This window comes from Schistocerca americana, chromosome 4, assembly GCF_021461395.2.
Source record: "Schistocerca americana isolate TAMUIC-IGC-003095 chromosome 4, iqSchAmer2.1, whole genome shotgun sequence".
In the NCBI taxonomy this organism is placed as follows: Eukaryota; Metazoa; Arthropoda; class Insecta; order Orthoptera; family Acrididae; genus Schistocerca; species Schistocerca americana.
The window spans coordinates 504,077,101-504,093,733 of NC_060122.1; the positions used below are offsets into that span (position 1 = coordinate 504,077,101).

General features: G+C 43.8%; 1 long non-coding RNA gene across 2 annotated transcripts in view; it reads right to left on the minus strand.

Moving 5' to 3' along the window:
- The window catches only part of LOC124614015, a 96,021-nt gene that overhangs the window by 18,408 nt on the left and 60,980 nt on the right, over nucleotides 1–16,633 (minus strand). Inside the window, exon 3 of one of the 2 annotated variants that reach the window (XR_006979678.1) lies at nucleotides 9,045–9,146. The exons of the other annotated variant lie outside the window; for it this stretch is intronic. This is a non-coding gene — a long non-coding RNA (uncharacterized LOC124614015). Of the gene's footprint in view, nucleotides 1–9,044; nucleotides 9,147–16,633 lie in introns of those variants that run through there. 2 annotated transcript variants of the gene reach the window in all.

A 16,633-nucleotide genomic window follows, 5' to 3' on the forward strand; every position in this document is an offset into this window, starting at 1 on the left:
TGTACAGTTTAACGACCTTGCATTCATGGTTCATAGGTAATATATATCGCGAGGAAGTGCCTTTCACCTGCGCGAGCGAAATACTTATTCTTTGACTTAGCGAGCGAAGAAATGTAAGAAAATCGGTATGTGATGGGACTTTGTTGCGAGACAGGATAACGAGAGGACGTGTACGAAGTGTGTGCAATGAAAGAGTCATTGTTAGCACCCATATTGTATAATTTGTGTTTTTCGAGATTCACAAGCGGTATGTGGAATTAAGTAACAGCCATAAGACAGTCTGGTGCATTTCAAAGGTAATTTCGCGTACTTATTTTTGATCAAAAGATTCTGTTATGAACTGTAGTGTACGACATTCTTGTATAGGACTTCGAACATTTGGCGGTCGATGTTTGCTGTAGAACCTGCTTCAATAACACGGTCGAAAGTATAGAGAAAGTTTTCTCTGCTAAAACGAACTCATTTCACTTACAGACAATCATCGAATGACCAAATGCTAATCGCAGTATCCCAGTTCGAGAAGATCCTATACAAGTTTTCTTTCTCCTACATTTGAAAAATTTTACAGACGACCGTCGGAATCGGCAGCTGCTTCTACATCGCGAGAGTAACTTGTATACGTGTACGAAATTGCGTACACTATGGGAATAGTAGACACCGCTCTGGAAATTGATATTGTCCTTCACAGACATACAAACAGACACTACACACAAGAGTTTAATATTACCAGTTTAAAAACATTAATTTCTTCTTTTGAGCTATAATATCATAGGGTTTATTCGGCTCAGCTCTTATAGCTCCGTCCCCTTTTGTCTGCAGGGAATTTTTTTTTTTTTAACATGCGGCGGGAATTCCTCTGGCAGAAATAGCGCGCAAGCTATGCACGCAATCAAAATTCAACTAATGATTCGTTGTAAAATCAACTTAGAATGTGTTCAAAAATGTTAAGAAACAAACTTTGGATGCGTTAAAAAAATGGCTCTAATGACTATGGGACTTAACATGTGAGGTCATCAGTCCCCTAGAACTTAGAACTACTTAAACCTAACTAACCTAAGGACATCATACACATCCATGCCCTAGGCAGGATTCGAACCTGCGCCCTAGCAGCAGCGCGGTTCCGGACTAAAGTGCCTAGAACTGCTCGGTCACAGAGACCGGCTGCGTTTCGAAATCATATGAATAATCGGTAGACCAACGCGGGTTGAATGCCAAACGCTTTGTAGAACAAGGTTTTTTTCCTTCTTCAAGAATATCGGTTTGGAGTCCCCCTGAAATTGCCGCCCGAGGCAGACAACAGATAGCCCGGTTTGCCCCCCCCCCCCCCCCCACCCTTGCGCCACCACTCCCCTTCCCCGCAATCCCTTAGCTTCGGGCCCGGCTGTGTTGTGCGGAGGATGCAAAGTTCACCGGACTTGGATACGATGTGACGTCATTATGACGTATACACGCTACATCGAAAACGATAGAAACCGTCTATAGCTTCTATAGACCACCTGCATCAGCAACCGTAGTAGTTGAGCGCCTCAGAGAGAACCTGCAGAACGTCGTGAAGAAGTTTCGTGATCATACTATTGTAATAGGGGGAGACTTCAATCTACCAGGTATAGAATGGGATAGTCACACAATCAGAACTGGAGCCAGGGACAGAGACTCTTGTGACATTATCCTGACTGCCTTGTCCGAGAATTACTTCGAGCAGATAGTTAGAGAACCAACTCGTGAAGCTAACGTTTTAGACCTCATAGCAACAAATAGGCCGGAACTTTTCGACTCCGTGAATGTAGAAGAGGGTATCAGTGATCATAAGTCAGTGGTTGCATCAATGACTACAAGTGTAATAAGAAATGCCAAGAAAGGAAGGAAAATATATTTGCTTAACAAGAGTGATAGGGCACAAATCGCAGAATATCTGAGTGACCACCATCAAATGTTCATTTCTGAGGAAGAGGATGTGGAACAAAAATGGAAAAAATTCAGAAACATCGTCCAGTACGCCTTAGATAAGTTCGTACCGACTAAGGTCCAAAGCGAGGGGAAAGATCCACCGTGGTATAACAATCATGTACGAAAGGTACTACGGAAACAAAGAAAGCTTCATCATAGGTTTAAGAGTAGTCGAATCATAGCTGATAAGGAAAAGCTGAACGAAGCGAAAAAGAGCGTAAAGAGAGCAATGAGAGAAGCATTCAACGAATTCGAACATAAAACATTGGCAAACAATCTAAACAAGAACCCTAAAAAGTTTTGGTCATATGTAAAATCGGTAAGCGGATCTAAATCCCCTATTCAGTCACTCGTTGACCACGATGGAACCGAAACAGAGGACGACCGAAGAAAGGCAGAAATACTGAATTCAGTGTTCCGAAACTGTTTCACTGCGGAAAATCGTAACACGGTCCCTGACTTCAGCCGTCGCACGGACGCCAAAATGGAAAATATTGAAATAAACGATATCGGAATTGAAAAACAACTGCTATCACTTAGTAGCGGAAAAGCATCCGGACCAGACGAGATACCCTTAAGATTCTACAGTGATTATGCTAAAGAACTTGCCCCCTTTCTATCAGCAATTTATCGTAGATCGCTGGAAGAACGTAAAGTACCTAGCGACTGGAAGAAAGCGCAGGTCGTTCCCATTTTCAAGAAGGGTCATAAATCAGATGCGAATAATTATAGGCCTATTTCGCTTACGTCAATCTGTTGTAGAATAATGGAACATGTTTTGTGTTCTCGTATTATGACGTTCTTAGATAATACAAATCTCCTTCATCATAACCAACATGGATTCCGCAAACAGAGATCATGTGAAACTCAGCTCGCCCTATTTGCCCAAGAAATTCACAGTGCCGTAGACACTGGCGAGCAGATTGATGCCGTATTCCTGGACTTCAGGAAGGCATTTGATACGGTTCCGCATTTACGTTTAGTGAAAAAAATACGAGCTTACGGAATATCGGACCAGGTTTGTGATTGGATTCAGGATTTCCTAGAAGAAAGAACACAACATGTCATTCTTAACGGTTCAAAATCTGCAGATGTAGAGGTAATTTCGGGAGTACCGCAGGGAAGCGTGATAGGACCTTTATTGTTTACAATATACATAAATGACTTAGTTGACAACATCGGTAGCTCCGTGAGGCTATTTGCAGATGACACGGTTGTCTACAAGAAAGTAGCAACATCAGAAGACTCGTACGTACTCCAGGAGGACCTGCAGAGGATTAATGCATGGTGCGACAGCTGGCAGCTTTCCCTAAACGTAGATAAATGTAATATAATGCGCATACATAGGGGCAGAAATCCATTCCAGTACGATTATGCCATAGGTGGTAAATCATTGGAAGCGGTAACGACCGTAAAATACTTAGGAGTTACTATCCGGAGCGATCTGAAGTGGAATGATCACATAAAACAAATAGTGGGAAAAGCAGGCGCCAGGTTGAGATTCATAGGAAGAATTCTAAGAAAATGTGACTCATCGACGAAAGAAGTAGCTTACAAAACGCTTGTTCGCCCGATTCTTGAGTATTGCTCATCAGTATGGGACCCTTACCAGGTTGGATTAATAGAAGAGATAGACATGATCCAGCGAAAAGCAGCGCGATTCGTCATGGGGACATTTAGTCAGCGCGAGAGCGTTACGGAGATGCTGAACAAGCTCCAGTGGCGGACACTTCAAGAAAGGCGTTACGCAATACGGAGAGGTTTATTATCGAAATTACGAGAGAGCACATTCCGGGAAGAGATGGGCAACATTTACTACCGCCCACATATATCTCGCGTAATGATCACAACGAAAAGATCCGAGAAATTAGAGCAAATACGGAGACTTACAAGCAGTCGTTCTTCCCACGCACAATTCGTGAATGGAACAGGGAAGGGGGGATCAGTTAGTGGTACAATAAGTACCCTCCGCCACACACCGTAAGGTGGCTCGCGGAGTATAGATGTAGATGTAGATGTAGATTCGACTTTTGTGAACTTTCGAGAGGTTGTGACAGGGTAGCGCTGTGCTCTGCGCCATTCGTTTAAATGTGTTTTGCGTTCCTTGCGTTTAATCGTGTATTGTACTGTGTTTGTGTCCTGTGCGTTGTTTTTCGTTTGCTCGTCTCTAATTATGTGTTCAGCATTCGAGAGACTAATGAGAGAAAAGCTGAAAGAGTTCAACATCGATGACGACGGGCAATTGCGTGGTTATTGTGAATCTCAAGCAGAAATTGATGTACTTCTGACCCAGCTGAAGTGCGTCGGTTATTCGTACTCGGTGAGAAGAAGCATTCAGCAGCCAAAATCTTTAGATGCGTCAAGACACTAACCTTTGGTTAAGATTACATTGAGAAATCCACTTCCCCTCGTATTTCATCTCCGGTCGACGATTATTCTTCAACAATGCCTCATATTTTTCTTTTTAAGTTCGAAATTCAATCATTCTATACACCAGTCATTACTGGACACTAAGATACCTGTCTCTGCGGTCCGAGTGTAAAATTACTTGGAATTATGGTTGATAAAAGACTATCTTGGGATGGACATATAAATTACTTAGCTAACAAACTTGCACGAGTTCTCTTTCAGCTATATAAATTAAGAAAAAAAAGTCAGCAAGAGTATGCTGCTACAATCTAATATGTACTGACAAGACCAATTGTATGAAACCATACTAAAATATTGATAATAAATAAATATTATTTTCGGCATAAGCGTTCAATACAACAATCACACAATCTAATCTGGTCGGGACATAAGACGACTTCACTTTTTTACGAAACGTGTTTTCCGTGGTGTTTTCAAGGCCACGGTCAGGAATATTTCTATTAATATCCAGCTCTTTTACTTTTATTTTGGCGAAATACATAACGCTGCCACACTGAGCTGTTATCAGAATCGCACGTGTCAAAACAAACCACTAGCTGACGACAGTTTAGAATCTCGAACGTTCGTAAAAGTCGATAGATGTGTTAATCGACTAAAGCGTATATACGTCATAATGACGTCACATCATATCCAGGTTGGGTGAACTTAGCATCCTCCGTGTTGTGCGACCCAACGTGCGGAACGTGTGTTGCCGGTGCGGCTTTGTGAAACCCTGGCTGGGGCGGCCACGCCCACCGCCCACAGCTCGCGGCGGCGCCAGCTGGGCCGCACTGCCCCAGGCCTGCGATCGACCCGCAGGGGGCGGGGGAGGGGGAGGGGCGCTACTTTCTACGTAGGGCCCGCCTCGACTCGCAACTAGTGGCGCTCTGCCTCTAGCCTTGACTCCCGCAAGAGCCGCAGGATTCAGGTGCTCCTCTAACGATCCGCCCACGCTGTAGTGCCACTAACGCTTAATTGCTGTCGAGAAAAATGGCTGATAAACAAGTCAGTCTATAGACCTTTATGAAGGAGAATACGATATTGCGGGGTGTAATAACCTTGGCCTTCATACGCTGCTGACGATTAAAATTCCATCACGGCTCGTGTCTCTCTGAACTGTCAGTATGAAGGCGGAACATTCCTTAGGCCAGCAGATGCTTCGATCTGTCCCCGACAATACATATGTATATGTATACATCGCACTTAAGCGGTGTCAATATCCAGGATGTCGAGGGGCAGTTAAGTCTATAGTAGACCTGTTTACAGGGTGTTTATAAAGTATTTATATAAAAGTAAGCTTTAATTATGAAAGCCGGCCGGTGTGGTCGAGCGGTTCTAGGCGCTTTAGTCTGGAACCGCGCGACCGCTACGGTCGCAGGTTCGAATCCTGCCTCGGGCATGGATGTGTGTTGTGTCGTTAGGTTAGTTAGGTTTAAGTAGTTCTAAGTTCTAGGGGACTGATGACCTCAGATGTTGAGTCCCATAGTGCTCAGAGCCATTTGAACCATTTGAACTTTAATTATGAAAAGTATAAATAATTCACAGAAATGCTGGATACAGTATGTGGTACATCCTCAAGTTTTATTCCTGCTTAACAGTGTTAGTTCCCAACGTTCCCACTAGGTGGCATGCGTGATTAATTCCAACAGTCGTGATTCAGACGACTAACGGTGCAGATTGCATGCAGTGTTGATCATCGTTTTATGACTACGCCACTACAGTTCAGAGACAATTCAGGACTAAATATCATAAATCACCAACTCAAAGAAAAATTGGTACAATCGTTTCACCGAAATGATCGCATAGGACGTCGGGTCAGGATCGGCTAACTGTCTCTGACAATACAGTTGAACAAGAATGGCAGTCTTACATTCATAGTCCAGGTAAATCAACGAGACGTCACACCTTAGAATTTAATATGTCTTGTGTGGAAGATACTGCGGAAACACCTCCCATTCAAACCCTACAAATTGCAACTGTTGCAAGCTTTAAGAGAAAGTTGCAAAGAAAAGCGAGCTGAGTTTTGTGTATAAATGTTCAGCAAACTGCAGACTGAAAATGATTTTCTTAAAAAAAAAATTGTTCATTGACGAAGTCACCTTCCATACATGCGATAAAGTGAATCAAATGGTTCAAATGGCTCTGAGCACTATGGGACTTAACATAGGTCATCAGTCCCCTAGAACTTAGATCTACTTAAACCTAAATAACCTCACACAGATCCATGCCAGAGGCAGGATTCGAACCTGCGACCGTAGCAGTCACGCGGTTCCGGACTGAAGCGCCTACAACCGCTCGGCCACCGCGGCCGGCTAAGTGAATCAACGTACTGTTCGGATATGGGGTCAGAACAAGCCACGTCACGATATCGAACATGTACGAGACTCGCCTAAGGCAAATATTTCTTGCGCTGCAAGCTGTAACAAGACTGACAATCGTTTCTTCCTTGCCGAGTCAGTTGTAACTGGCCTGTCGGAACTGGACACCCTTAAATATTATCCAATGCCTCAAATACAACAGGATATGGGCAAAGAACTTATCCTCCAGCAACGTGGCGCGCCACCACATTTCATCGTGAACTTGTCGTGTATCTCCGTAGGAATGTGTCGACCTGGACTGAACGTGGCGGGACAACATCCTGGCCACCAAGATCAACCTGGTTTAACCCCAGTGTACTTCAGCGCATGGGGTTACAGTGAGGGCAGTGTGTTTGTTCCACCGCTTCCGAGAAACTTCGACGAGTTGCGACAACGGATAACACGAGCAGTTGCCACCATACATCAAGACTTGCGTCATAGACTTTAGCAGGAAACTGATTAAAGATCGGATATTTGTCGTCTTACAGGAGGTAGCCACAATGAAGATGTGTAAATAAAACTTGAGGATATACTGCATTCAGTGCTGTGTCAAACATTTCTGCAAGTTATTTCTCTTTTTCCACAATTGACGTTTGATTTTGTATAACTAATTTATAAACACCATGTGCTTTCTGAGATGATGCAACGGCAATCAGCTACCGCTACCAACCGGATCAATGCCCAAGGGGATGCAACACCTAATGACAATGGACCAGCTGTGTGCTCCTACAGCCACTTTCATAGTTCGTTTAACTTACACTACTGGCCATTAAAATTGCTACTCCACGAAGATGGCGCGCTACAGACGTGAAATTTAACCGACAAGATGAAGATGCTGTGATATGCAAATGATTAGCTTTTCAGAGCATTCACACAATTCTGGATACAGAAATGTTCGACTGCTGCCCTGGCCAGCATATTCTGAAGATCTCTCACCAATTGGAAACGTCTGGTCAATTGTGTCCGAGCAACTGGCTCGTCACAATACTCCAGTCACTACTCTTGATGAACTGTGGAATCGTGTTGAAGCTGCATGGACAGCTGCACCTGTACACGCCATCCAAGCTCTGTTTGACTCAATGCCCAGGCGTACCAAGGCCGTTATTACGGCCAGAGGTGGTTGTTCTGGGTAGTGATTTCTCAGGATCTATGCACCCAAACTGCGTGAAAATGTAATCACATGTCAGTTCTAGTATAATATATTTGTCCAATGAATACCCGTCTATCATCTACTTTTCTTCTTGGTGTAGCAATTTTAATGGCCAGTAGTGTACTTATATTTAATTATACTGGCCACAGCCGGCCGGAGTGGTCGAGCGGTTAAAGGCGCTACAGTCTGGAACCGCACGACCGCTACGGTCGCAGGTTCGAATCCTGCCTCGGGCATGGATGTGTGTGATGTCCATAGGTTAGTTAGGTTTAAGTAGTTCTGAGTTCTAGGGGACTTATGACCACAGCAGTTGAGTCCCATAGTGCTCAGAGCCATTTGAACCATTTTTATACTGGCCATAGAAACCGCAGCCGGTCCTTGGGCTCACTCAGTCCAGCCTTCCGCACCTCCCTGTCATCTGCATCTTCATCTCCCACACCCAGTATCTGAATGTCTCCCATGGTATAATCCTCCCATCTCATTCTCGGTCGTCCTAGTGGTCTCTTCCCTTCGGCTTCTCTACTGCCTTTATTACCGTGTTCTCCCCTCTGCTCACAAGTCCGTACCACCCGAGTCTTTTAGCTCTCACATTCCCTACGATGTCAGATCGTTCAACTCTATTTCGTAATTACTGAAAGAAAGCAACATAACCTGCTGCAGCGCAATGTTCCCTTCTTAAATCTACTGAAAGAGAGAATAAAAAAACTGAACAGTCATTAAATGAGTCTCGATCGAGAAAAAGTGTGTCCTATATTACATTCGCACAAATTAAGTCAAAGAGAATGACGTTCAGGTCTTTTTAGAGATAATTACGATGCCTGCATCTGAAGCACGTACGAACGCAGCTGCAGTCGAGCTGCGCAGCTGTGAGGCCAGCTCCGAAGCAACGGTATCTCGCCACGCAGCACAAAGGCTTCCCCGCCGCGGCGGGTACTTCTCGCGGAGACGGCGCTTAAAGCGCCATTAAGCACGCTGCGCACGCGTATCGGCTCGTCTCCCGCACGGCTGCAGACACCTGGCCGCCAAGCGTCCCAGTAAATACTCACCGACCAGCTGCGATCTCAGGGGCCCCTTGCGGAACCAGCTCGCGGGCCGCTGGAACGTAACACGGCGTCGCTCCACGTGAGTAGTTATGACTAAATATTTGCACTCGTTACTGTGCGTGGTGACAATGTGGCACACCTGACTTGTTTGATAGGTAGCATCCTAATCGTCTGGTTCGCTATTGACTTCCTCCGACGTATGGACGATGAGTTGCATGTGGAATTCTGGTAGATGAATAACTGTAACGAAGGACGTAAGAAAGACAGATAATCTTGTACTTTTTGTGGAGGTCATGACTTTACAAACAACTGGTTTTTATGCAACACAAAAAACGCAAAACATTGTCCTCGATACTTTGACCAAAGCTAGAAAGCGGAGAACGATTACGAAGTGTACTCTACACGTTTCTATTTTGGGTCCACCGCTGTTCCTTACCCGGGGTAAGGCATCTAAGAGAAATCATACCAAACAGATTTGGAACGAGAAAATATACTGAGGTACTATCTTCGATTTATTTCATTTAATCGTGTGACTAGGGCCTCCCCCCGTCTGGCGGACCTTTCGCCGGGTGCCGGTCTCTCAATTTGACGCCACTTCGGCGACCTGTAGTCGATAAGGATGATGATGATGATGATGATGATGATAGCACAACACTCAGTCCATGGGCGGAGAAAATTCCCAGCCCAGTCGGAAATCGAACCCGGGCCCAGAGGATTGACAATCCGTCACGCTGACCATTCATCTACCGGGGACGGACACCACTATCTTCCATAAGCTATAGCGAAAAATATGGTGAACTTCCTGAATTACCGATGTCATTTTTAACGGATAAAGCTGTCGAATTGCGGCACCTTTCTCTGTAGCATTCCAAAAACCCTTCGACGAGAACCACAACGACATAGCGTGCGTGAAACTTGATCAAACAGCAGAAAGATAACCCAGCCGCAAACCATTGTCAGAAGTCATGAGAATAGGTCCCACTGCCGTTATTCTATTTACTGTACAGAACTATATATACCTCAAACAAAGACATAAACACATTAATATGTTTTGCGTATTCCCATTCATTGCTGTTTTACTGCACAATTTTCTGTGGTGGCGTTTATTATTCATTCCGACATGGTTCCTTGACCAAAGCTGCGGAAATATTCCTCTTCTATTCTCCTGAATTCTCAGTATATAGTCTCTAAATGTTAATGTGTGTGAAATCTTATGGGACTTAACTGCTAAGGTCATCAGTCCCTAAGCTTACACACTACTTAATCTAAATTATCCTAAGGACAAACACACACACCCATGCCCGAGGGAGGACTCGAACCTCCGCCGGGACCAGCCGCACAGTACATGACTGCAGCGCCTGAGACCGCTCGGCTAATCCCGCGCGTCATATACTCTCTCTCTAACATCTCTGATGTTTGCGTTCACGGTGCATCTCGGTAATACATGCATGATTTTCGAACCTACCGGTAACAAATATAACAGCTCGCCGCTGAACTACTTCGTTACCTTCCTTTAATCCGATCTAGTGCGGATCCCAAATATCGATCAGTACTCAAGAGTAGGTCGCACTAGCGTCCTTTATGCGGTCTCCTTTACAGATGAACCACACTTCCGCAAAATCGTCATCTTCTATTGTTGATATTACAACTATTACTGCTACTGCTAATATTACTACAGTCACTTCGGTTTTGTTGTTTTCCTGGGGTTAGTAAGTTGTACGCGTTGTATTACCTTGCACCCAGCAATTTTATTCGTGTGGCCAGAGGTCCTTTCCGTCACACTTTAACATAAAAGGGAGGGGAAAGGGGATTTTCCGCCAAGCACATCAGATATTTGTGTATGGCGTCTTATTTAGAACTTTAATCGTTTGTGTACTGTGTATTGATCATGAAAACAGATGGTGATCCAGAAATAAATTCAACAGATACGGTAAACTGCCTAGAAACGACAGTCAGGGTGGCTAGTTTATCAGACCGACTGCTGTTAACGTTTGTCTCAAACTAAGTAGTCTACCCGTTACTCTATTCATTCTTCATGAATAGTTCCGTAACAACAAAGGTATCTAGGAAAAAAGAATTTATTTTTATGTAGTTAATTTGAGGCGAGTTCGCACTTCGAAAGAAACATAACAGTGAACCAAATATTACACATTAGATCTAATAACAAAAAGAAAAAAAATGGTCCTATTTAATTTGGACACGAAGCCAAATGGCAAGAAAAAATTCATTCTCGTTATGCTGATCACACGCTATAGTCTTGTAAGACGTGCTATAGCTGCGTAACATCATCCGAAGCCGTGCTGAAAAGTAATGCCTCTGGATTTTCCACTCTGTTGTCAATATAGGTTGAGGTATTAAATGTCGTGCATATTACTCGGTCGACCTTCCCGCTTCGCCGATACGAGTAGCAACCCTCTGCAGCTACAGGGCTCCAAAGTATAGCGCGTAATATGGTGGTGTGTAACGTAACTATGACAGCGCATGAGAAACTGGTGCTGCAGCGGAGTTTCTGACGCAGAAAACATACCTCCAATTGAAATTCGTAGAAGAATGAAAGCTGTGTACGGCGATGACTGTATTGAAATCAGTAATGTGCGACGCTGGGTTGTTCATGCTATTAGGAAGGAAACAAAAAAGTATCGGAGAAATTTCGCCACTAAAGTTCACTCACCCCTAAAGTCACCACCATAAACACTGTAAAGTTCTGAGAGACCCGCACAAAACTGAAATCGAAATTTCGAAGAGTTGATTTTTATCTGTTTCGAAAACTTGTACACCTTCCACAACTTGAGTTTGGTAACGATGAAGCGGTGGAAGCAGAGGTGAGGTTGTCGCTCTGTCAACAAAGTCAAACATTCGACAATGACAGTACTTGGGAGAAACGTGTTCGTCGCCAGGGTAGCTGTGTTGAGAAATTAATATCAGACGTGAAAAATAAAGATCTAAGTTGTTAATAAAGCTTGTTTTATTTAAAAACGTTAAGAGTTTTCTCATTAACAATTCTGAGGCATTACTTTCAGCATGTCCTCGTATTATGATTAGGCCCATGGGACCGCACCCTACCGACTGATTGTTGCATATTCCTCCACCAAAAGCAGCTTTGAAGGTCAGTATAGAGTGGTCTGCAGCCAGCAAGGTCACGGTAGCCCTCACGAGGACATCCAACAACTTTACCAATCAATGGCAAGCCGAATAACTGCATAAGAGCCAGGAGAGGACCAATGCGTTACTCACTTGCTCAATTTATGAAGCTCTGTCTCTTGACTAAATCATGGTATTATAATCATTCGTTTTTCCGTACATCTATATCACGTCTACCGATTTCCGTACCATTCGGATAATTTCTTCGTGGTGTGTTTTTTTTATTTTTATTTATTTTGTCTTAAAGTATATTTATATGCATGCATAGCTTCAAAAACGAGACTAAACTTCCGGGGGTGGGGTAGTTTCTGCTTGGTTGGTTCCTTCGTTTCGGGAGGCAAGAACTTGCTTACTCCTCCTTGAGTCTCTAACGCCAGGAGAAAAGGTGTTATCAGATGAAACCTATCAGTCAATGCGGAAGTTTGTACAATGGAAAACACCGACTTCGTGTCTGAATGGCAAGATAACCGTGCTGTTGGCGCCCAATATTTTAATTTCAACCATATCGACAATATATGTTCACATAATCGATAAAGCAGGAAAACCACACCCCCGCAATCAAATAATGACGCCTAATGGTTCGTTGCTCTGAATGCAATTGTTTTATTCTTGCCTAACTTACAGAAGGTTAGAAGAACACAGGCCAGTTACTAGCTTTTAAAGTCTTCAACATACGTTATTTAGAAGCCAAGAAACATATTTGGAAGTTACACGCATTACAGTAAACATCAGTAATGAACAGTGGCTAAGTTTGTTAGAATAGGCACGTAAACTGGGCAATTGATACATGTGTCGGATAAAGCATTGGTTCTGAGAACTATGGGACTTAACTTCTGAGGTCATCAGTCCCCTAGAACGTAGAACTACTTAAACCTAACTAACCTAAGGACGTCACACACATCCATGCCCGAGGCAGGATTCGAACCTGCGACAGTAGCGGTCACGCGGTTCCAGACTGTAGCGCATAGAACCCCTCGGCCACTCCGGCCGGCGGAAAAGCATTGACTAGTCACAATGTGAAGGGAATTCTTGCTGTCTAATGATTTCGCAGACAAAATTCCGAGAGCAAGGGAGGCTAATGACCGGCGATCGTAAAATGTCATGCAGGTTCTGTTGGTAGGCCCTGGCGTGTACTTCTTGGAGCAGCTTCCAGTGAAGCACGTACGTGATGAACAGGAAATCTTTCCGATTTAATACATTTGAACGCTTCTAGACACTCCTACCGGTTTTTGAAACAGCATAGGCTTGTGTACAGTAGTGTGCTGAGATGAATCACGTCCGCAGAACGTACGTGATCCATGACTACAATGGCCTGTATGAGACAAAACGAGAGATAATCGCATCAGATTCGTCCTTTTATCATGTGCCCTGGAGGAGTGACGTAAGCAGTCTTCCTCTCCACGGTGTCTCGAAGGAAGTAGGCTATCAGATCGCAGGAAATAGCACCCTTGTGTATTTATACAAGGGTGGTGGTAGTGAGTCTGCTTTCTAAAGTTGGTAGATACAAAAACAGAGCGGTCAGCGACGATGGAGTATTGTTAGGGGACATCATGATACTTCTTTTTCATGGAAATCTCCAGGACTTTCCTCTGCGCAACCGTCTTTTTGGGCGTGATCTGGTGCGCCCAAGGAAAAGAGACTTTTGAAATAAACATTACGCCATCTTAGTTAATCTCTTCAATTCCCGAAAATGAGATTATAACTGTACAGAAATCTGTAAGATTGACCTCTAGTTCCTACGGAGCGTACTGATATGGCTAGTCGAATTTTAATGCTTTCAACTGCTGCAGAATTAGCGTATAAATTGATACGAATTGTTATATAAACATTAATCAAATTTGTAATACAAGTAGCTGTCCTGCATTCATTCATGAGTCACTCTTTACAATTAACTTCCATTCATCCTTCGTCTTCTACAGTTCTCAGAGGAAAGAGGCCTCATAGACTGACTGAAATAAAAGACACGTACAACCAGTAAGGTTTTTAAAAATGGACGCGAGCATCCGATACTGTAGCCATATACCAGCTTCTCATTTGGTGTGAGCTCATACAGAGAGATGGTTGGTTGCTGCATTAGGTGAAGTGATTTTGCTGACGGTTACTGCCAGTTTGTTCATCCGCTTTTAACTTGTACTCCCCATTTGTAACTGAGTTTACTTCATGAGTAATGGAACACCGCAGCCGTATTTTCTAACTATTCGTTATTCAGACGACTTGTTACAACGCTGCACTGGCGTCATCTTCAGGTCCTACTGCTAAGCAAATAAGTACTTCCAGTCATTGGCTCATGCATCATAGGATCCATGCAACAAATAGGCACCGTGGAAAGCTATTCATCAGGAGTGTATACTCCGAACGTGTAGTCACTATAGTGGTATGGATCCTATGATATATGAGCCATTGACTGGAGGTACTTATCCCTTTAATAGTAGGGCCTGAAGATAAAACAAATGTAGCGTTGAAAATAGTCCTCCGAATACTAAACTGAAAATACGGTTCTGATGTTCCATTTCCATTACTTATATTGTCAACCGCTGACCCGAGTCGGGAAGGATGGAATTTCACAAGTACAATTAATGACGCGGCACAGTTCAAAATGTTCAAATGTGTGTGAAATCTTATGGGACTTAACTGCTAAGGTCATCAGTCCCTAAGCTTACACACTACTTAACCTAAATTATCCTAAGGTCAAACACACACACCCATGCCCGAGGGAGGACTCGAACCTCCGCCGGGACCAGCCGTACAGTCCATGACTGCAGCGCCTCAGACCGCTCGGCTAATCCCGCACGGCGAGGCGGCACAGTCATTGAACTGCCTAACACTGGAGAGGCATTTCGGAGGAGCGGGTCTGAAGTTCGCCCTCAGATCACATTCTTTTCCTCTCGCCCACTCCCGACTTAATTTATCTGTGATTTATCCAAATCATGTCAGACCAACGTTACAATGATTCATTTGAAAAGACCACGACCGATTTCGTTCCCCATTTCCTTCCAACTGCGCTAAGGCTCCGTGTCGAAAGGTTACGCTGTCGACAGGTTGTAATCACCCTAATCTTTCTTCTTGCTTTACATCAATAGGGGCACTGTACCGATATTTTGAAAATGAACTGAATAGTTGATAAATACTATTATCATTATCTCAGAGTTGGAAATCTGAAGTTCCGATTTCCATGATTGATTGCGTACGTATCTCGTAGCAACAGTGCACAATTCCACGAACTCGACACACTCAGGACCCAAAAGATTTATGTAAAGGGAAACTTGAAGATGGGACCATAAGGTTGGTTGGTTTGGGGGAGGGCCGCGCGGGGTAGCCGCGCGGTCGGTGGCATCTTGTCACGGTCCGGGCGGCTCCCCACCGGAGGTTCGAGTCCTCCCTTGTGCATGGATGTGTGCGTTGTCCTTAGCGTAAGTTAGTATAAATTAGGTTAAGTAGTGTGTACGCATAGGGACCGATGACCTCAGCAGTTTGGTCCCATAATACCTTACCACAGATTTTCAATTTTTGGGGAAGGTGACCAAACGGCGAGGTCAGTAGCCCCTTTGCATTAGGGAAGGATGGAGAAGGAATTCGGCTGTGCACTTTCAAAGGAACCATCCTGACGTTTGCCTGAAGCGAATTAGGGAAATCACGGAAAACCTAAATCACGATGGCCGGACGCGGGTTTGAATCGTCGTCCTCCCGACTGCGAATCCAGTGTGCTAACCACTGCGCCACCTCGCTCGGTCGACCATAAGGGCTGAAACGTATTCTGATTTTGCATAATACCGAGCAAGGTGGTGAAGACACTACTGGCTTCCAGTCCCTACCCTGCCATCCCGCTTTAGATTTTCGGTATTCAGTCTCGATAGGATATTAAATTGATATTTTTCGTTCCTTAGCTTGCTGTTCTTGAATAGTAGTCAGTATTGCGTTACCAGAAAATCTAATCAAGATATTTCTTAATGACCAATAATTTATTAAAGAGTATTTGAAAATTTATTACTGGCTATTTCTTGATCTTCCGTGCAAAACAGAGCCCACATCTGATTCTTGGAGACTTCTTCTGAATCGAGTTTTGATTTGTTTCAGTTGCCTACGATGACGTTAAAAAAATTTAGTGCCCTCTCTTCAGGTTGTAACATTGCCTTGTTTCAACAAGTGAAGACTTGGTTGAAAAGATGAATGGGTCTTGGATGCGTAGAATGTTGAACGGAGTGAGTAACAGAGAATAATGTGGAACTCTGAACACAGTGGACTTTATTTTGATATAACTGAATTATGTTAAAGTAAATAGACACTGCACTGAAAACAAGTTACGAGACAGACATCAACAAGAGTAAAACAAGGATAATGGAGTGTAGCGAATTAAATAGGAAAGGGAACGAGATTAGGAAACGAGACACAAAAACAGTGGATGAGTTTTATTATTTGGGCAGATGGCCGATTTACAGCGAGGATATTAAACGTAGACTGGCAATAACGAGAAAAGCTTCTCTGAAGAAGAGAAATATATTGACTTCAAATTTAGTTGTCAGGAAGTTTTTACTCCGAAGGTATTTGTCTGGAGCGAAGCCTTGTACGGAAGTGAAACGTGAACGGTA